The sequence below is a fragment of the Spermophilus citellus genome (genome assembly GCF_964194105.1).
Source record: "Spermophilus citellus genome assembly, chromosome: 3".
Classification (NCBI taxonomy): Eukaryota; Metazoa; Chordata; class Mammalia; order Rodentia; family Sciuridae; genus Spermophilus; species Spermophilus citellus.
Window position 1 is genome coordinate 126,487,096 of NC_138184.1, and position 22,195 is coordinate 126,509,290.

A 22,195-nucleotide genomic window follows, 5' to 3' on the forward strand; every position below is an offset into this window, starting at 1 on the left:
AAGAGGAGATTCCAACAGTTGACTGGAGAAAGAACATTCTGGTCCTTCTTGAATTGCTGGTCCTTGGTGCTACGTGTCTTAGTCAGGAAGCGCTCTGCCAGCTTTTCCAGGTTGCGGGAGTAGTCCATCTCAATCTCGGCCTTCTTCCGCAAGAAGTCCTGCAGGTCCTGCAACAGCTGCACCCGGAGCTCACACTGCTGGTCCAGGCATTTCATTTGCTCTGTGAGCTGAGCCCGGATCTCTTTGACCTGAATATCGTACTCTGCTATGATCTCCTTATCCTTTTTGAATTTGGTTGGAGACGTCATGTTTTCCTTCTTTCTTCCAAATTCGAATTGTGAATTGATAGATCCAGGAGAAAAATCCAACCAAAAAATCAATACCTCCAAGACCGATTCTCCCAAGGGCAGAACCCCCCCCCCCCACCCCGCGGTGGTCTCCAGCGCTCCGGGGAGCGCAGGCTGAGCAGGCGGCTATGGCTGGCACATGCAGACGGTGGGTGCTGGGGCCGAGTACAGCGGCGACTGGTTCCTGTGCTAAAGCCCGAGCCGCAGCTTCAGCATTAGCCTGGAGAACGGCAGCGCCCGCAGCCTGGCCTGGGGTCTGACATCAGCGACACAGGCGGGGAGTGGAAGTCCTTCCGCACAACATGGTGTGGGGGTGCGGGGGTGTGGACAAGCCCAGCTATGTCCCTGGGAGGGAGTGGGTTTGTATGGGGTGCCGCGGGAGGGCTGGGCGTGCTTCGCGGTTTTTTTTGTCGTACAGGCTCAAAGATGCTGCAAATCAAATCGCAAACGGGAGCCGCAGCAGCGCGGACTAGATCGGAAGTCGTTTGCTCGGGTTCACTTGCCTGGCTCTGACGCGACGGAGCTCTCCTCCCCTCTCTACCCCACCACCCGCTTCTACGCAGATCGGCCCCCCAGTCCCCTCTAAAATTTAATTTTTAATTGACACTTCATTATTGTACCAATTTATAGGTCATACTATAATGTTTTGGTACATTCTGTAACAACTATATCAAATCAATAAATAAACTAAACTTTAGGTTTTCTTTTGGAGGACAACACTGTTCTGGGTGCAACAGAGCTCTCTTCTGCCCACTCCTGCCCCTGACTCCCTGCTGCTCTGTCTCCCCAAGGAACAAGTCCACCACGAAGCTATGCCACCATATTCATGGCTTTTTATACCTCATTTACCTGGTAATGAAGATTCTGGCCTGTGAAAGTGCTCCTTCATTTGCTTTTGCACAACACTAAGAACTTGTCTTTTCTAGGTTATCTTGTATTAAGACAATTTCAGAAATCTTTTCTGATTAATGAAAAATCCCCATTCTTGCCATTGTTTTTTCTTGTTGTTAGCATTTCCTATGGGAGTCACCTGTAAGAATTTCACTATTTTAACTGTGTTGTATTTACTTATGAGGTGACTGACTGTACATTCTAGAGACTCAAAAAATATTTTGGGTCAGATTGGAAGCCCATTAAAGTCAACACCTAAGCAGGGGAAATTTATGGTTCTTACTGTTTCAACTTTATATGTAGATAAACATGTGACAAGCAATGTTGAGTTATCTTTCATATCATGGAAGCTTAGAGCTAAAAAGCTCCATAAGGATCTTTCTGTCTGAGACTTATATAGTTAGGGGATTTTTAGGCATCTGTCCAGGCTGTGTACCAGAAATGTATCTCCTTCCAAAACCATGGGTTCTTCTATTTCCAGATATGATCAGAGCTTTTTCTGTGCAATGGAAGACCGACAAAATTTCCTAACTTTGATGCGGGAATAGTTAGGTATCATTAACACTTGTCTTTCTCTTGGCCTAGTCATCTGTCAAACATTTATTTGTTGGCTTTCATTTAAATAAGAGGAGCACTGATGGGTTATGTTACATTTGTCTAGATATCATTATTTACTTATTTTTTTTTTCTGTGCTGGACCTGCTGGTTATATTTCTTGACAAATCAGAGAAATACTACAGGAACTTTTCTATTTCCTTTGCAGGTAAAATGTAAATTCTGATATTTGGCTATCCTTGAGTAAGCCACAATTCAAATGTGATTTTTTCAAAGGCAAATAAAAACACTGTTCTTAGGAGTAACATAATATCTAGGTACAGTCATCTTGGGAGTTCCTTGGCCTAAAACAAAAGCCAGTGTACTTTCCTGTGGTTATTTATTTCAGAATGGAAGTTTCCCACGGTATTATTGAAGGCATTCTTCACTTTTGTTTGCTACTTCTGAGTGAGAGCCTGCTCAGCCCTGGGCCCTTCGGTCACCACACAGAGGCGATTGTCTCCACCCAAAGTTTCCTGGGATAGGCTGTAATATGCAGGCCCAATGCACACATTAAATGCCAGTGGCATGCAAAATATACAAATGGAAACCTAAGAAGAAGTTACCAATAATGTTTGAATGTTCATTAGTATAATTCTGAATAAGTTTGGGTCAATAAAAAAGATATCTGAAAGGAAATTTAAAAAAAAACATTTTGAAGTAAATACAATTTAAAATCATATCTATCAAATTTGTGGGATGTTATCAAATACTCTGCTTGAGGAACATGTGTAGCATCCAATGCATAAGTTAGAAAGAACAGACACAGAAAATGTATGTTCTAAGTATCTATAACAAGAAGTTACAAGAATAATGTAAATTAAATTCAATAAAAATAGAAGAGCTGAAATGGTGGCCCAGCAACTCTAATTCCAGTGACTTTGGAAACCAAGGTAGGAGAATTGTAGATTTGAGGCCAGTCTGGGAATGTTAGGGAGATTGTTATGGTTTAGATATTAGGTGTCCCCCAGAAGCTCATGTGTGAAGCAATGCAAAAAAGTTCAGAAATGAAATGATTGGTTATGAGAGCATTAACCTAATCAGTTCAGTAATCCATCAATAGAGATTCATTGGGTGATAACTGTGGGCAGGTAGGGGATGGCATGAGGAGGCAGGTCATTTGGTGGTATGCCTTCAGGGTATATATTTTGTCCCCAGTGAGCTGATCTTATTTTCTCTCTCAGCTTACTGATTGCCATGTCCTGAGCTGTTTTCTTCCGCTGTACCCTTTCGTCAGGATATCTTGCTTCACGTCAGGCCCAGAGCAATGTAGTCAGCCCTCTATGGACTGGGACCTCTGAAACCCTGAGCCTCAAAACAAACTTTTCCTCCTCTAATTATTCTTGTCAGGTCTTTTGGTCACAGCAATGAAAAAGCTGACTGAAATAGAGACTCCATCTCAAAATAAAAAAGAAAGGACTAGAGATATAACTCAGTTGGTAGAGTGGCCTTCAGTTCAATCCCCAGGACCAAAATAAATAAGTAATAAAATAAAATAAAACATAAAAAGAAGAAAATGATCAAAAAAAGAGGTTAGAAATGAACAAAATCAAAAAAAAAAAATAGGAATTGTCAAAGAGTTACTTTAAAAGACCAGAACCCTTTTCAGGGTTGATAAAGGAGAAAGGGACAGGACCTTTGATAGTTAAATTTATGCGTCAACTTGACTAGGACAAGTAATCCAGATTTAACAAATACCATTCTATATGTGCTTCTGTGAAGGTATTGTTAGAGGAAATTAGTATTTAATCAATGGAATTTGAGAAGAGCATAGTATCCTCTGTTATGTGGGTGAGCCTTAACCAGTTAAATATCTTAAGAGAGAAAGACTAAGTTTCCCTGCAAAGTAGAAATTCTGTCTCCAGATGGTGTTCAGACTCAAGTGGTGACATCAGCTCTTTCCTTGTCTTCAATCTGCTCACTCACCCTGTGGATTTCAGACTTGCTAGCCCTATAATTGTGTGAGTCAGTTCCCAAGTAAATCAACCTTCCATTTTCTCTGTCTCTATTTCTTTATGTGTTGAGTGTGGTGTGTGTTTGTATATACATACATACACAAAAATTTCCTTCTTTTCTATTTATAAAATAAATAGCTTTATTTATACTTATATTTTACCTACACACACTCTCTTCATTCTGTGTCTCTGCAGAACCCTGATTAATGCAAGACCAAAACTACCAATTTTAGAAATTCTTCCAAATTTGCATTATTCCAGATATATAAGGAAGCTATATCACAAATCATATACATTTCTTTTGGAGTGTAGATAGAGAAGAAACTCATTTTGACATTTATTTTAAGAGACTTGAAAACATTTATAAAAACAATATGACTACAACATTATAAGAAAACAAAACATCTGACTTCTAATTGTAGATCAAAAAATCCTAAACAAAATATTACTGCATCAAATGTGGTTACATATAAAAATTGCCACATAACCCCAGTAATCCAGGTTTATCAGAAATATGCAAAATTTGCTTTATAATGAAAACAATTCAATGTTGGAATTAGGATAGACAGATCAACAGAATAAAATTGACAGTCTAAAAGTAAGTCCTCACATTTACAGTCAACTCATTTAGAAGGAACTTGAACCCCTTCCTCACACAATAAACAAAAATTGACTCAAAATGGATTACAGGTTCAAACATAAAAATGAAAACTATAAAACTCTCAGGAGAAAATATAGGAACAAATATTCCTGAACTTTGATTAGGCAAAATCTTCATAAGTGTGAGAACACATTTGAATCAAATGTATGATGTGTCAAGATCATTGTAATGTTTTGAGCAACTATAAAAAAATTAAAAAAAAAATAGTTGACCATAACTGGAAACCTCAGAAAAAGGAATTTTGGGAACTGTAGTTCATTTAGCCAAGTTGACATATGACAAAACCACCACAAATGGTTTGAGATTTAAATAATTCCTTTAAGACTTTTTGAGATTAAAAAAAATAAAATGTTCCAATCTTTAAAAAAAAAAGAGCATGGGTTAAAACAAAAGAAAAAAAGAAAAACTTGATAAATTGGTCATTGCCAAATGAATAATTTGTATTTCAAAGACTATTACAAGTGCTGGGAAACCACAAACCATAATGAAAGAACCTACTTACAAATCACATATCTGGCAAGGGACTTATACATAGAATATACAAAGAACACTGACAATTCAACAATAAAAGACAACTCCCTTTTGGAATTAAACACATATCTTTAAAAACAAGTAAAACAAAAGAATAACCCTCTCTTTAAAGCTGTTGACAAATAAACCTGAAGGTTAATGGTATTCCTTTCTATTATAAGGCCACGTGGTCCAGCCCATGCATTGGATTATCATGCAGGTTCTAACTGAATTCACCCCAAAATTGAAAATGTTAAGTTATTTGAGGAGCTATATTTCAATTCAATCTTGCAAAAAATTGAATACTAGAATAATATGCCAGCCAGTTCTGACATGAAATAAAGACAATGATTACACTTGTGCAAAATCAAAATTATATTACATACGATCAGCCTAAAATTATATCTCACATATAGAACTTTTAAAAATAGGTGATCTGATTCATTATTTATGGAGTATCTATTACTAACAGGTATGTACATAAGCATTAACTTGCTCAATTCTAGCTATGAAAAGATAATTTAGATGTTATGATCACATATTACAAAGAAGAAAATAATGTTGAGATAAGTAAGAAAGTTGTGAAAGAACACTTAGTAGACTTTGTAGCCAAGTCCATGATTAAGCAATAGCTCCTGAGGCACCAAAGCCATTTGCATGGCTTCTCAGTGGGCAAATTTTAGGGCATTTGGCTGACTGCTAGTGCCATGTGCAATGCAAAAGAGCATCTACAAAATACAGCATCCAGTTCATGTTCAAAACACTAGAAAAACTAGAGATAATAGGAACACATCTCAACATTGTAAAGGATATCTAAGTCCAAGGACAGCATCATTTCAAATGGAGAAAATTGAAAGCATTCTCTCTATAAGTTGGACCAAGATAGGAATGCCCTCTTTCATCACTTCTATTTAACATAGTCCTTGAAATTATAGCCAGAGCAATTAGACAGATGAAAAAATTAAAGGGATTCATATAGGAAAAGAAGAGCTCAAACTATCACTATTTGCCAACAACAGGATTCTATACTTAGAGGATCTGAAAAATTCCTTCAGAAAAGTTCAAGATCTAGTAAATGAATACAGCAAAGTAGCAGGATATAAAATCAACACCCATAAATCAAAGGCATTTCTGTATATCAGTAATGAATCCTCTGAAAGAGAAACTAGGAAATTTATAATAATCTCAAAAAAATACTGGGAATCAACTTATTAAAAGAGGTGAAAGACCTCTACAATGAAAACTACAGAACACTAAAGGAAAAATTAAAGAAGAACTTGAAGACGCAAAGATCTACCTTGTTCTTGGGTAGGCAGAATCAATATTGTCAAAATGATCATACTACCAACAGCACTATACAGATTTAATGCAATTCCAATATAAATCCCAATGACATTCCTCATAGAAATAGAAAAGCAATCATGAAATTCATCTGGAAGTATAAGAGACCCAGAATAGCCAAAGAAATTCTTAGCAAGAAAAGTGAAACAGGCAGCATTATAATACCAGACCTTTATCTAAACTACAGAGTAACAGTAACAAAAAGAGCATGGTATTAGCACCAAAATAGAATCGTAGGCCAATGGTAAAGAATAGAGGACAACAGAGACAAACCCTCATAAATACAGTTATCTCATACTAGACAAAGGTGCCCAAAACATATATTGAAGAAAAGATAGCATCTTCAACAAATGGTGCTGGGAAAACTGGAAATACATAGGTAGCAAAATGGAATTAAACCCCTATATCTTACCATGCACAAAATTCAACTCAAATTAATCAAGAACCTAGGAATTAGACTAGAGACCCTGTGCCTAATAGAAGAAAAAGTAGGCCCAAATCTCCATCATGTTAGGTTAGACCCCTACTTCCTTAGTAAAACCCCTAATGCATAAGAAATAAAATCAAAGAATCAATAAATGGAATGGACTCAAACTATAAAGCTTCTTCTCAAACAATCAGTGAGGTGAATAGAGAACCTATAAAATGGAAACAAATTTTACTACACACACAACAGATAGAGCACTAATCTCCATAATATATAAAGAATTCAAAAAACTTAACTCTAAAAAAAATAAATAACCCAATCAATAAATGGGCTAAGAAACTGAACTAACACTTCTCAGAAGATGATATAAAATCAATCAACATATGTAAGAAAAAAGTGTTCAACATCTCTAGAAATTAGAGATATACAAATCAAAACTGCTCTAAAATTTCATCTCACTCCAATCAGAATGGAAACTATTAAGAATACAAACAACAATATGTATTGGTGAGGATGTGAGGAAAAAGGCACACTCATACATTGCTGATGGGACAGCAAATTGGTGCAATCAATTTGGAAAGCAGTATAGAGATTCCTTAGAAAACTTGAAATGGAACCACCAGCTATCCTCCTCCTTGGTTTATATCCTTTGGGTATAAAACCCAAAGGACTTAAAAACAGCATAATATAATAATGCAGCCACATCAATGTTTATAGCAGCACAATTCACAATAGCTAAGCTGTGGAACCAACCTTGATGTCCTTCAATAGATGAATGGATAAAGAAACGGAGGTATATATACACAATGGAATATTACTCAGCATTAAGAGAGAATAAAATGGTATTTGCAGATAAATGGATGGAGTTCATGCTTTGAATAGTGGTAACTCACATTTAGGTAGAGGAGTCTGGAAGCTACAGAATTGATGCAGTTTAAATTAAAAATAGAGAAGTCACAGGTGACAGTGCTCAACAAAAAGCAGCCTTAATCAAATGAGAAGTGAACCAGTAGTTTGAGAACCATCAGTGGCTTAGGCATATATGTCCAATATCCGAGGTCATAAGGGAAGGTTCCCAGGACAGTGAGATTCTATGCTGTGGGTGATGGTTTGGAATAACACCAGAGGCAAAGATTGGGGCATTTGGGTGTGGGTTGTTGGATTATTGAGGTGATTCTGACAAATTCATCCTGGCCCAGCAGGATAATGCTTGCTCTTGGAGCTCAAGGCTAAGAAAAATAAAGAAAGTGGGGCTAGTGAAGAAATTGGAGTTGGGGTCAGGGATATTCCAAGTTATTTTAAGGGGTCACATTCTCTCTATGACAAAGACCACCTGCTGATTCCAAATCCCACCTTCTTGTGGCCTCATGATTCCTAATCAGTGAGATCCTTCTTTTGCCTGGACTGCCTCATACACTAAGACAATGGATTGAAATTCTTCACATTATAGTTGAGCTGAATTAGAGAAAGCAAAGCTTTGTGGCATCAACCTTTCAACAATACCTTCCCTGACACATTGTTCTCATACTGAGTTTCATCATCACATGGGTCATGCTTTCTTAGTGGCCTGTACCATATTTATCATGATTTATTTTTGAGCCTGAGTCCTTCCTCAGAGCAATGGACATGCCTAGTCCATCTTGTTTTCTCAAGGTCAACCACAAAGACAAATAACATAAATTCAGTAAAAGTCGGTGATTGAAGTGAGGTCATTTTTCAATTCACAGATTGCTTTAGTTTTGGGTTGGTAGTAAGGAAGCATGGATCATTGCTATTTATTGAGTACTGTATTTATTCATAAATTGCAATAAGCTTGTGGGCCTGTGCCTTGAGATGTACCCAGTTCTGGCTTATTGGTTTTTCTGAAGTGGCTAAGATTTTATGATCAAAATGTGCAGAATTTCAAGTAATTATGAGTTACTTGAAAACTCAATAAATTTTATTGTTCATTTCTCTAATTTGTGGCTCCTTTATTTTGGTGGAGTTTTGGTACATACTGTTTCTATAATTTTTAGGGATTTATTTGTGGAAGTTTAATGTTTGGGGTGGTCTGTTCTCTTGTTCCTAGATATTCCTTTGGGAGAATATGGAGCAGAAATATGTAAAAACAACTGCACATTTGGGTTGAGAGTTATGAAATGTTATAGGAATCCTCAGACTCGCAGTTTTAGAACATTTTGTTTTCCTACAAATAAAGTCAAGAAGGCATTTTCCTCTATTACCACACAATTACAGACAAGGTAAAAATTGATGGCTTGAGAATGTAGAAAGAATATATGCATTTAATAATAAGCTTACAGGACTGTTTTGATTCAAAACGTCTGAGGGGGAAGTAAATGTAGGTGTGTCACTTATTAGGTGAATAACTGACAATATTAGATAATTAGATAATGTTTTGAGTCCCAGTTCCTTCTTTCACATATAAATAGAGATTGTAAAATTAAATTATGAATCTAGACCTAGAATAACAACACAATAATGAAGGAGAAAAATAAAATAGGAAGACTGACACTACCTAACTTTAAGACTTACTATAAAGCTATGGCAATCAACATAGGGTGATGTTGGTGGAAAAGGAGACAAATCAGTGGAACAGAATTGAGAGCCCAGAAGTAGATCCACATAAATATTGCCAATGGATCTTTGACAAAGATGATGCAATAGAGAAAAGATAGTTTAACTAATGATACCATTTTAAATAACTGGATATTTACACACACACACATGCATACATAAAAATATGAATACAGACCTTATATCCTCAAAAAGGATTATCAAATTGTATCATATGTCTGAATGAAAAAAAAAAAAAACTAACTCATGAAATTCCTATAGTCTAAGCAATCTTTGATTTGCTAATGGCTTTTTAGAACCAACCCCTAAGGCATGGTCCTGGAAAGAAGTGATAAATTGTATTTCAGAATAAAAAAATTCTGCTTTGTGAAGAACACTATACAGAGAATAAGGTCAGTGACACAGACTGTGAGACAATATTTACAAACGATATATTTGATAGAGGACTGGCAAGAGAATAAGAAACCAAGCTACAGACTAGGATAAAATATCGATAGAACATACATCTGATGTGTAGCCAAAATATCTTTAAAAGTTCTTACAATTTAATATTAAGGAAATAACATCCCCCCCAAATTGGGCACAAAAATTATATGGACAGATATCTTAGCAAGAAGGCATACTAATGACAATTAAACATGTCAAAAGACACTCAACACCCCATATTATTATGAAATGATAAATTATAATGATAAACCATTGCCTATCTATTAAATCAGTGAAAACACAAATAACTGAAAACACCAGATGCTGGTGAGGTTGTGAAGCAATCAGAATTATCAATATTTATTGCTGGTGGGACTAGAAAAGAGCATAGCCAGTTTGAAGACCAGTTAGCTCATTTGTTATAAAACAAAACCTACTCTTACCATGCAACCCAGTTGTGGTGTTCCCTGGATCATTGGAAAGTATATCCATGCTTTCCTATCCCCTACTATCCCCCCTCCCCTCCCCTCCCATCTTCTCTCTCTACCCCATCTACTGTAATTCATTTCTCTCCTTGTTTATTTTCCCATTCCTCTCACAACCTCTTATATGTAATTTTGTATAGCAATGAGGGTCTCCCTTCATTTCCATGCAATTTCCCTTTTCTCTCCCTTTCCCTCCCATCTCATGTCTCTGTTTAATGTTAATCTTTTCTTCCTGCTCTTCCTCCCTGTTCTGTTCATAGTTGCTCTCATTATATCAAAGAAGACATTTGGTATTTGTTTTTTAGGGATTGGCTAGCTTCACTAAGCATAATCTGCTCTAGTGCCATCCATTTCCCTGCAAATTCTATGATTTTGTCATTTTTTATTGCTGCATAGTACAACAATTACTAGTAGGGCATTATGTAAAATTGTGGATGTGTAACCGACGTGATTCTGTAATCTGCATTTGGGGTAAAATTGGGGGTTCATAACCCACTTCAATCTTATGTATGAAATATGATATGTCAAGAGCTTTGTAATGTTGTGAACAACCAATAAAAAAAAAGACCATAAAAAAAAAGAAAGTATATCCATGCAAGAATCTGCACAACGATGTTTATGGAAGTTTTATTCATAATTACTTATACTTGAAACCGACCAAATTTTCCTTTAGTAAGTGAGTGGATAAACAAACTGTAGAACATGCACACGATGGAGTGATATTCAGGCCCTTACCAAGTGAAAAAGCCAATCTGAAAGGACATACACTGCATAATTCCAGATAATGAAACATCGGAAAAGGAAGAACTAGGGAGACAGGTGTGTGAGTGCTGGTTTCTAGGGTCTAAGGCATAGAAAAGGATGAATAGGCAGAGCACAGAGGAATTTTAGTTCAGTGAAATAATTTTGCATGATACTGTAGTAGTGTCAGTAGTGTTGCAAATGCTGTAACAAATACATCCTGTTAGGATTTGAACTGTGATTTTTATCAAATCCATAAATCAATTGGGAAGTGATGAACATCTCAGTACTGAATCTTTAAAACCATGACTCACATTTATACCTTCATTATGCAGGCTTTATTTGGTCTTTCTCAATAAATTTTAGTTTTCTGTGTTGGGCACTTTATATTTCTTAATGGGCATTTCTGTCTCTCCAGTATTTATTTATTTTTTGAAGCTCTTGTAAATGGTGTTTCTAAATCTTATTTTTATTTTCTTGATAATATTTAGAAATAAGTAGATTTCTTTTTATAATGTCCTTAAATCCAGTCTGACTATCCATTCATTAATTTTACTTTTTTTATGAAAACATTGGGTTTTTCTCCTTTCTAATGTTTATATTTTTTAGTTTGTTTGTTCTGTTTCATTTCTGATTTCTTTTGATAGCCTTCGCTTGTGAGTTTTGAACTCTAAATGATGAGTTCCATTTTGAAGTGCCTATAGTTCTGAGTGTCTCTCCTCATGCAGTTTTCCTAGTGGTTGCCAAGGCATTACGTCACATATATACATCACATCACAGTCTCTGTTTGAACAGCTCAGGTAAAGCATGAGAATCTTACCTCCCTTCATCCTCCCTCCTTTATAATAAAAATCCCCTCCACAACCTTTGAAAACATTAGACAGTGTGTTATTATTTCTGTTGCTGCCATTAAATGTGGTTTTAAACTTTTAAAGAAAATTACTTGTACTTACCCACTTTTTGCTTTTTCTGCTGTTCTTTCTTCTTGATGTTCTTTCTGTCCTTGATCACTTCCTTTCTGTTTCGAGAATTTCCTTTAGCCATTCTCTTAGGACAGGTCTGCTACCCACAAGGCTTAAGTTTTCCTTCACCTGACAAGGTCTTGATTTCTCCTTCATTCCTGAAGAAGCGATATTTATACTTTTGTGGACAGAGGATTCCAGGATGATGGTTCTATTTTTTTCTCAGAGCATAAGAAAGTTGGGGTGCTTCCTCTGGCCCTATGGTTTCTGATGAGAAAACCAAGGTAAGTTTCCCTCCTTTCTTTATATCTTCTATTCTTTTTCTGAAGCTTTGATTTGTTTTAGTCATGTTTGTAATTTTACTTGAAGCATCCTTACAATAGCTGCTTTTAAATGCTTGCAGACAAATTAACAATTACGTCATCTCAGTTTTATCATCTATGGATTATCTTTTCTCACTCGAGTTGTGATTTTCTTGGTTCTTGATCTGAGGTTTTTTTTTTTTTTCTCATATTGAAAACTGGGAGTCGGGGCCCAGGAGTGGAGGAGGGGGAGAGGGAGAAATTGGTCGTGGATTTTGCTCCGGCTCCAGCTGCTGCTCTAGCGCTGAGAGATTGCCCCTAACCCCATACCCCAAGGCAAATCGTTGGCTCGGAGGCATAACTCGCCTCCACTCTTCGGATCTGTACTTGGTTCTTTTCTTGCACCTTGAAATTCATTGATCATCATGCTGTGATGTGTGCCCGGGGAGAAATTGGACTGTCTAGTATTACAAGGTCAAAACATAGTGGTAAAGATTGCTATCATCGGGACCGGGCGGCGGTGCGGCTAGAAGCCGGGAACGCCGGGGGCGGAGAGAGCGAACAGGGCAGCGCCGGCTGTAGAAACCGCGGCGGAGAGAGGCGTGGGAGCTCGAGGCAGAGATGCACCGGACAGAGCGAGCCAGCACCCCGCCATCATCCCGAAATAGCGAGAGGAGAAAGATGGCGGCGGGAATTCCTATTTCTTTCTTCTTTTGTCTTTTCATTTTTCTTATCCCCCCTTCCTTGAATTCTACCTGCCTACTCTCATTCTCCTTAGTGACTTCTTCCCTTCCCTTCTAATACCTTTCCTCCCTAGCATCAAATAAATTTATAGGAATAAACAGTAACCCAGCAGTCAACCAGAACAAGAAGCAACATGAGCAGCTTCAAGAAGCAAGGAAGAAGAGGAGTACAAGCAATGCAGGACAGCCTAAATATTCAGGAGGACCTAGAGTCATCAGAAAAATGGTCATATAAAGACCTCAAGGAACACCTTAGACAGATGGAATGGAACCTCAAAGAGGATACAAGACAGCAAATTCAAGCAGCGAAAGAACACATTGAGAATGAGTTACATAAACAGCTAAAAGAAGAAGTTAAGCATCTTTATAAGGAGATAGAGATTATAAAAAATAATCAAACAATAATTCTAGAAATGAAGGAAACGATAAACCAAATTAAAAACTCAATTGAGAGTATCACTAACAGAGTGGAACAAGTAGAAACCAGAACGTCAGATAATGAAGACAAAATATATCAACTTGAAAAGAGTCTAGCCAACTCAGAAAGGCTGGTAAAAAATCACGAGAAAATCATCCAAGAGTTATGCGATAACATAAAGAAACCAAACTTACGAGTCATCGGGATAGAGGAAGGTACAGAGATTCACACCAAGGGAATGAGAAACCTGCTGAATGAAATAATTACAGAAAACTTTCCAGAAATAAAAAAGGAAACAGATATACAAATTGAAGATGCATACAGGACACCGAGCACACAAAATCACAGTAGACCAACGCCAAGACACATTGTTATGAAGATATCCAATATACAGAACAAAGAGAAAATATTAAAAGCTACAAGAGAAAGGAGACAGATTACATTTAGGGGTAAACCAATACGGTTAACAACGGACTTTTCATCACAGACACTGAAAGCAAGAAGGTCATGGAACAATGTATTTCAAACACTGAAAGACAATGGATGCCAACCAAGAATTCTGTATCCAGCAAAATTAAGCTTCAGGTATGACAACGAAATAAAGATCTTTCATGATAAACAAAAGTTAAAAGAATTTGCAGCCAGAAAACCTGCATTGCAAAGCATTTTGAGCAAAACACTACACGAGGAAGAAATGAAAAACAATAACCAAAACCATCAGTGGGAAGTGCCTCAGTAAAGACAGAGGGCGAGGGGAAAGATAATCACGGAGAAACAAACTAAATATTTAAAAAAAAAAAAAAGGATAAACATTCAAACATGGATGGAAGTTCAAACCATATATCAATAGTAACTCTGAATGTTAACGGCCTAAACTCTCCAATAAAGCGACATAGGCTGGTATCATGGATTAAAAAGACAAATCCAACAATATGCTGCCTCCAGGAGACACATCTGATTGGAAAAGACATACACAGGCTGAAGGTGAAAGGATGGGGAAAAATATACCACGCACACAGTTCTCGTAAGCAAGCAGGAGTGGCCATCCTCATATCGAATAAAATCGACTTCAAGACTAAGTTAATCAAAAGGGATAAAGAAGGTCATTATATACTGTTAAAAGGATCCATTCACCAACAAGACATAACAATTATCAATATTTATGCACCAAACAATGGTGCTGCGACATTCATAAAAAAAACTCTACTCAAGTTCAAGAATCAAATAGACCACAACACAATAATTATGGGTGACTTCAACACTCCTCTTTCACCGTTGGACAGATCCTCCAAACAAAAATTGAATAAAGAAACTATAGAACTCAATATCACAATCAACAACCTAGACTTAACTGACATATATAGAATATATCAACCATCATCAAATGGATATACCTTTTTCTCAGCAGCACATGGATCCTTCTCAAAAATAGACCATATATTATGCCATAGGGCAACCCTCAGTAAATATAAAGGGGTGGAGATAATACCATGCATTTTATCTGATCATAATGGAATGAAACTGGAAATCAATGATAAAAGAAGGAAGGAAAAATCCTACATCACATGGAAAATGAACAATATGTTACTGAATGATCAATGGGTTACAGAAGACATAAAGGAGGAAATTAAAAAATTCTTAGAGATAAATGAAAATACAGACACAACATATCGGAATCTATGGGACACAATGAAAGCAGTTTTAAGAGGAAAATTCATCGCCTGGTGGTCATTCCTCAAAAAAAGAAAAAACCAACAAATAAATGAGCTCACACTTCATCTCAAAGCCCTAGAAAAGGAAGAGCAAAACAACAGCAAATGTAGCAGAAGACTAGAAATAATTAAAATTAGAGCGGAAATCAATGAAATTGAAACAAAAGAAACTATTGAAAAAATTAACAAAACTAAAAGTTGGTTCTTCGAAAAAATAAATAAGATCGACAGACCTTTAGCCATGCTAACGAAGAGAAGAAGAGAGAGAACTCAAATTACTAACATACGGGATGAAAAAGGCAATATTACAACAGATCCTACAGAAATACAGAAGACAATTAGAAATTATTTTGAAAACCTATATTCCAACAAAATAGAAGATAGTGAAGACATCGATAAATTTCTTAAGTCATATGATTTGCCCAGACTGAGTCAGGAGGATACACACAATTTGAACAGACCAATATCAATGGATGAAATTGAAGAAGCCATCAAAAGACTACCAACCAAGAAAAGCCCAGGACCGGATGGATATACAGCGGAGTTTTACAAAACCTTTAAAGAAGAATTAAAACCAATACTTTTCAAGTTATTTCAGGAAATAGAAAAAGAGGGAGCTCTTCCAAATTCATTCTATGAGGCCAACATCACCCTGATTCCGAAATCAGACAAAGACACCTCAAAGAAAGAAAACTACAGACCAATATCTCTAATGAACCTAGATGCAAAAATCCTCAATAAAATTCTGGCGAATCAAATACAAAAACACATCAAAAAAAATTGTGCACCATGACCAAGTAGGATTCATCCCTGGGATGCAAGGATGGTTCAACATACGGAAATCAATAAATGTTATTCACCACATCAATAGACTTAAAGATAAGAACCATATGATCATCTCGATAGATGCAGAGAAAGCATTTGACAAAGTACAGCATCCCTTTATGTTCAAAACATTAGAAAAATTAGGGATAACAGGAACCTACCTTGACATTGTAAAAGCTATCTATGCTAAGCCTCAGGCTAGCATCATTCTGAATGGACAAAAGTTGAAGGCATTCCCTCTAAAATCCGGAACAAGACAGGGATGCCCTCTATCTCCACTTCTATTCAATATAGTTCTCGAAACACTGGCCAGAGCAATTAGACAGACGAAAGAAATTAAAGGCATAAAAATTGGAAAAGAAGAACTTAAATTATCACTATTTGCAGATGACATGATTCTATACCTAGAAGACCCAAAAGGGTCTACAAAGAAACTACTAGAACTAATAAATGAATTCAGCAAAGTGGCAGGATATAAAATCAACACGCATAAATCAAAGGCATTTCTGTATATCAGCGACAAAACTTCGGAAACGGAAATGAGGAAAAACACTCCATTCACGATATCCTCAAAAAAAATAAAATACTTGGGAATTAACCTAACAAAAGAGGTGAAAGATTTATATAATGAAAACTACAGAACCCTAAAGAGAGAAGTTGATGAAGATCTTAGAAGATGGAAAAACATACCCTGTTCATGGATAGGCAGAACTAACATCATCAAAATGGCGATATTACCAAAAGTTCTCTATAGGTTTAATGCAATGCCAATCAAAATCCCAACGGCATATCTTGTAGAAATTGACAAAGCAATCATGAAATTCATATGGAAAAATAAAAGACCCAGAATAGCAAAAGCAATTCTAAACAGGAAGTGTGAATCAGGCGGTATAGCAATACCAGATTTCAAACTATATTACAAAGCAATAGTGACAAAAACAGCATGGTACTGGTACCAAAACAGGCGGATAGACCAATGGTTTAGAATAGAGGACACAGAGACTGATCCACAAAGTTACAACTATCTTATATTTGATAAAGGGGCTAAAAGCATGCAATGGAGGAAGGATAGCATCTTCAACAAATGGTGTTGGGAAAACTGGAAATCCATATGCAACAAAATGAAACTGAACCCCTTTCTCTCGCCATGCACAAAAGTTAACTCAAAATGGATCAAGGAACTTGATATCAAACCAGAGACTCTGCGTCTGATAGAAGACAAAGTTGGATCCGATCTACAAATTGTGGGGTCGGGCTCCAAATTCCTTAATAGGACACCCATAGCACAAGAGTTAACAACAAGAATCAACAAATGGGACTTAATTAAACTTAAAAGTTTTTTCTCAGCAAGAGAAACAATAAGAGAGGTAAACAGGGAGCCTACATCCTGGGAACAAATCTTTACTCCTCACACTTCAGATAGAGCCCTAATATCCAGAGTATACAAAGAACTCAAAAAATTAGACAATAAGATAACAAATAACCCAATCTACAAATGGGCCAAGGACCTGAACAGACACTTCTCAGAGGAGGATATACAATCAATCAATAAGTACATGAAAAAATGCTCACCATCTCTAGCAGTCAGAGAAATGCAAATCAAAACCACCCTAAGATACCATTTCACTCCAGTAAGATTGGCAGCCACTATGAAGTCAAACAACAAAAGTGCTGGAGAGGTTGTGGAGAAAAGGGTACACTTGTACATTGCTGGTGGGACTGCAAATTGGTGCGGCCAATTTGGAAAGCAGTTTGGAGATTCCTGGGAAAGATGGGAATGGAACCACCATTTGACCCTGCTATTGCCCTTCTTGGACTATTCCCTGAAGACCTTAAAAGAGCATGCTACAGGGATACTGCCACATCGATGTTCATAGCAGCACAATTCACAATTGCTAGACTGTGGAACCAACCCAGATGCCCCTCAGTAGATGAATGGATAAAAAAAATGTGGCATCTATACACAATGGAGTACTATGCAGCAATAAAAAATGACAAAATCATAGAATTTGCAGGGAAATGGATGGCACTAGAGCAGATTATGCTTAGTGAAGCTAGCCAATCCCTAAAAAACAAATACCAAATGTCTTCTTTGATATAATGAGAGCAACTATGAACAGAGCAGGGGGGAAGAGTAGGAAGAAAAGATTAACATTAAACAGAGACATGAGATGGGAGGGAAAGGGTGAGAAAAGGGAAATTGCATGGAAATGAAGGGAGACCCTCATTGCTATACAAAATTACATACAAGAGGTTGTGAGGGAATGGGAAAATAAACAAGGAGAGAAATGAATTACAGTAGATGGGCTAGAGAGAGAAGTTGGGAGGGGAGGGGAGGGGGGATAGTAGGGGATAGGAAAGGTAGCAGAATACAACAATTACTAATAGGGCATTATGTAAAATTGTGGATGTGTAACCGACGTGGTTCTGCAATCTGCATTTGGGGTAAAATTGGGGGTTCATAACCCACTTCAGTCCAATGTATGAAGTATGTTATGTCAAGAGCTTTGTAATGTTGTGAACAACCAATAAAAAAAAACTGGATAATTTGAGTATCAAATTATGAGGTGATAAACTTATTTACATATTCTGTTTTATCAGGACTCCTCTATCATACCAGTGGGGAACTAGGGATAGCACCTCATCACTGCCAGGTGGGGACAGAAGCCCAGGCTCCTCTCTGGCCTATGGTGACACAGTGGGACAGGGCTCCTCCTCGCTCTGAGGATGCAAGCTCTGGTTTCTCAGTGAGCCTGCAGACATCACCCTGAGTAGAAGGGGAAGGGAGCCTTGTTAACTTTCCCATGTGGTCTCCACTGACATAGGAAGTGGGGTGTCCCTGAGACCATTGGGCACTGGGAAGGTTATGGCTATATAATTTCCCTTTGAAGCCATTCTGGGAGACAAAGGCAGCAGCACCCTGGTTACTGCTGGGAGGGAGGGGAAATTGTTTCCTTGTGTGGTCTGCCTTGGCACCATGAGCATGGAGGGTCATGCTTCCAATTGGCAAAAATGAAAATTCCAGATCCTTGCTTGGCCTTCTCTGGCACCTCATGATGGGGTGTGCATTGAGGCTGCAAATTCAGCATCCCTGCTGGCTTTTGTTGGTCACAGTGCCATGGGGCCACGGTTTATACAGTGTTTGTGGGGCTCAAGCTACCTTGTCTAAAGGCTTTCAGTCTTCTAGGTTGCCCTTTTCTTGGTGATTTGTTAGGGGAAAAAAAGTGATCTTTTGTTGGGACTTCTGTTATTTGTGCTTGTTGGTGTTCCCAAATTTTTAACTTCTATGGTTTTAAGTCTGAGTCCTATGAGGGCAAAAGAAAAACTCAGGGAATGCACCACCATGTCACTCCTGAGACCTGCCCTCCCTGGCCAGCCTGCTTTCTTTTTTCTTTGCAGAGGTTTCTTAGGAGTATTTCAAGTATATAATAACATCTAGGGATTTTCATTGCAACTGTGTCTACTTCATTTTTCCAGAAGTAAATGTCAATAAAATACATTTTACTATGTCTTTTTGCCTTCGGTTAATATACTGTCTGTACCCTGTACAACTGGGTTGATAGAAATACCACTGTGGGTAGGTGAGAGAAGGTGTATGTTAAAGAGCTAGTGTGCATCCATAGGAGGGACAGGGGAGGGGTGCTTTCGATGACCTGTGTATGTGTGAGAGGTGATCTTTGCAAGTTATATGGGGAAGCTTTGTGGAAATTGGAGGCTCTCTGTGTGGGGGTCTGAGTGTAGGGTAGGTATATGTTGGGGTGTCCAGTAGACAGTCATGGTCTGCTTGTGTGGAGGTATGTGATATGAGGAATTGTGTGTGTGTGTGTGTGTGTGTATAAAGTGTAGCTGTATGGGAGGATTCTGTGAATGAGAGAAACAGTTCTCACACATATTATTAGTGGGACATCAATCAGTACAACCACTCTGGAAGGGTGTATGGAGACAGTGTGAGGGTGTTTGTGGAGTGTACAGGCAGTGAGGGTGGATGGGTGTATCTCAGCATAAACACAGAAGGCTCAGGAGGATTGAAGCAGGTGGAAGAGAAAGGAGGAGCCTGAGAATTTTTGCATCTGTTTAGTGAGCCAACATGATAGAGAGTAGTGTTTGGGTCTGGGGACTGGCTTTGTGAGAATGTTTCAAAACATGTGCACTTGTATGCAAACATGTGGATACAGAAAGGGCTGACAGTGTGCATATGTGAGTTTAAAAGCCATCCCAAAAGTATATGAGAGAACTTTAGGATAGGAGAGAGAGAGAAAAAGGAAAACCAAGAGGAGAGAATGTGAGACAGAGTGGGGTGGAGAGTTTAGAGTTTGTGCCTGAGAGGTAGCAATGATGAGTAGGTCCTTGTGTCTCGAGACAGGGTGGGATGCATGTCCTACATGTGTATGCATGACTGCATGTTTGGACTACAGCACTGACTCCAATGAGTGTGAGGTTACTGGTTGCGTGGCATGTGGGTGTGGTGTGGCTTGCCTGAATGTGGTGATAATAGAATGAGGGTGTACATATAAGCATATTCTATATTAGAGCAGCTCACAGGGACTTCAAGTTATTCCCATTGACTTTTCACTGTGATAGTTGGGCATATGGGGCAACTGGTGGATAGGAGAGCTGCACTTATTTTGCAAGAATATATGCTGAGCTCTTGGCCAAAATGTCAGGTCTCTTTATATGTGGACTGTCTCCTTCTTCACCATCTTCACTGTTACTATGTTTGCTTATGTTTTCAAAGAATAAAAGTAGACACATGCAGAGAAAAATATCATCTTGCTGTTCTAAATCCTTCTGCTAAAATAACATCAATCAACACTTAGTAATTCCAATGGTTACAAATATAAAATAGAAAAAAAATTAAAACCACAAACACCAGGCTATGCCTCTGGTTCTGAATTTTGTTTCTCTTTCAGTTCTGTGAAGTCAAAAATAACATAAAATAACTTGTTTTTTTTTTTGTACCATTTTTTTCTATAGTAGCAGACTACATTTGTGACTGAGCCAGATGGAGCAGTCTGAGAGTCCCTGGGTCATGCCCCTTGGGGAGGAGGCACCACAACTTTAGACACCTGGACCTAAACCACCCAGGAGCCCATTAATGGCCCTGGCGATCCATCCTTCCTTCTTCGTGCTGGTCTCTTATCTCCATCAGGGTAGATCAAAACTCTCCTTCTTAGGTCAAGTCTTCAAACCCTTCTTTCCTATTTAATGCATGGGTGAGAGCTGGGTTTCTTGGCTCACATAGAAAAATCACGGCCTTTCAGTGATTATCAGTTCCCTCAAATCCTCACTCCCCTTCACTCATATACACATTTTCTTCTGCATTCTTTCTCATTGTCTTCTCTCCTCAGTCCCAGAAATAAAGGGCTATTCCTTTCCTGACAAGACAATCCTGAGAGTGTGCTGGCCACAGTCCTTCCTGACCTGTCTGCCTCAGCTACCTGCCTCCTGCAATCTTTCCCCAGTTTCGTCCCTTTAAGAATAAGCCCACACTTCGTCCCTTTAAGAATAGCTCCCTGTTTCAGAGGATCCTGTCTGCATTCTCCATCCCTGCTGCTCCTGTCTCCTTCTACACAATCCAGCTGTGTGCCTCCCTAGGTAGGTGCATCTGTTCCCATCACAGTCCTCTCCTCACTCCATGGCTTCAACTCCACCCAACACTTACAGGTTTCCTTCCCCTTTATGTCTGACAGGCACTCTGGGAACATGCCTCCTCAATCATTCCTCGTCAAGTAAAAGAGAACACAAGACATGGAAACAATGAATGTCTTATAAGAGGGACCAAGGCTGTTCAGCAGCATCACCTCAAGGTGCACCAGCCACTAGGCAGTAAGGGGAAGGCTACCCCAGGCTGAGGGACTATAGTCTAAGCTGGAAATTTCCAAATTCTCTTCTGTTCTTTTTCTTAGAACTGTTTTTTTTTTTTTTTTAAATAGAAGTCTGTTGTCCCATCCCTGGTAAAGAACAGACTTACTTTTAACTCACATGTTCCTTTAGGACACTGTTTCCAAACCCCAGGGACATATGGCAATGGCAGAAGACATTTATGAGTATTGTAATGGAGGGGAGTTGGGGTGGCAAAGGAAATGCAACCTAGAGGGCAGAAGCCAAGGATGTTGCTGACCCTGTAGTACATAGGACAGTCCCCAGTAGAGACTGAGGTTGAGAAGCTTGGATTTGGAAAAATAATAAAAACAAGCTTATCTTACTCCTGATATGCAATGAAGGGAGGAAAAAGAAAACAAATAGAGGGAAAGTAAAGGAGGGATGGGGCAAAAGAGAAA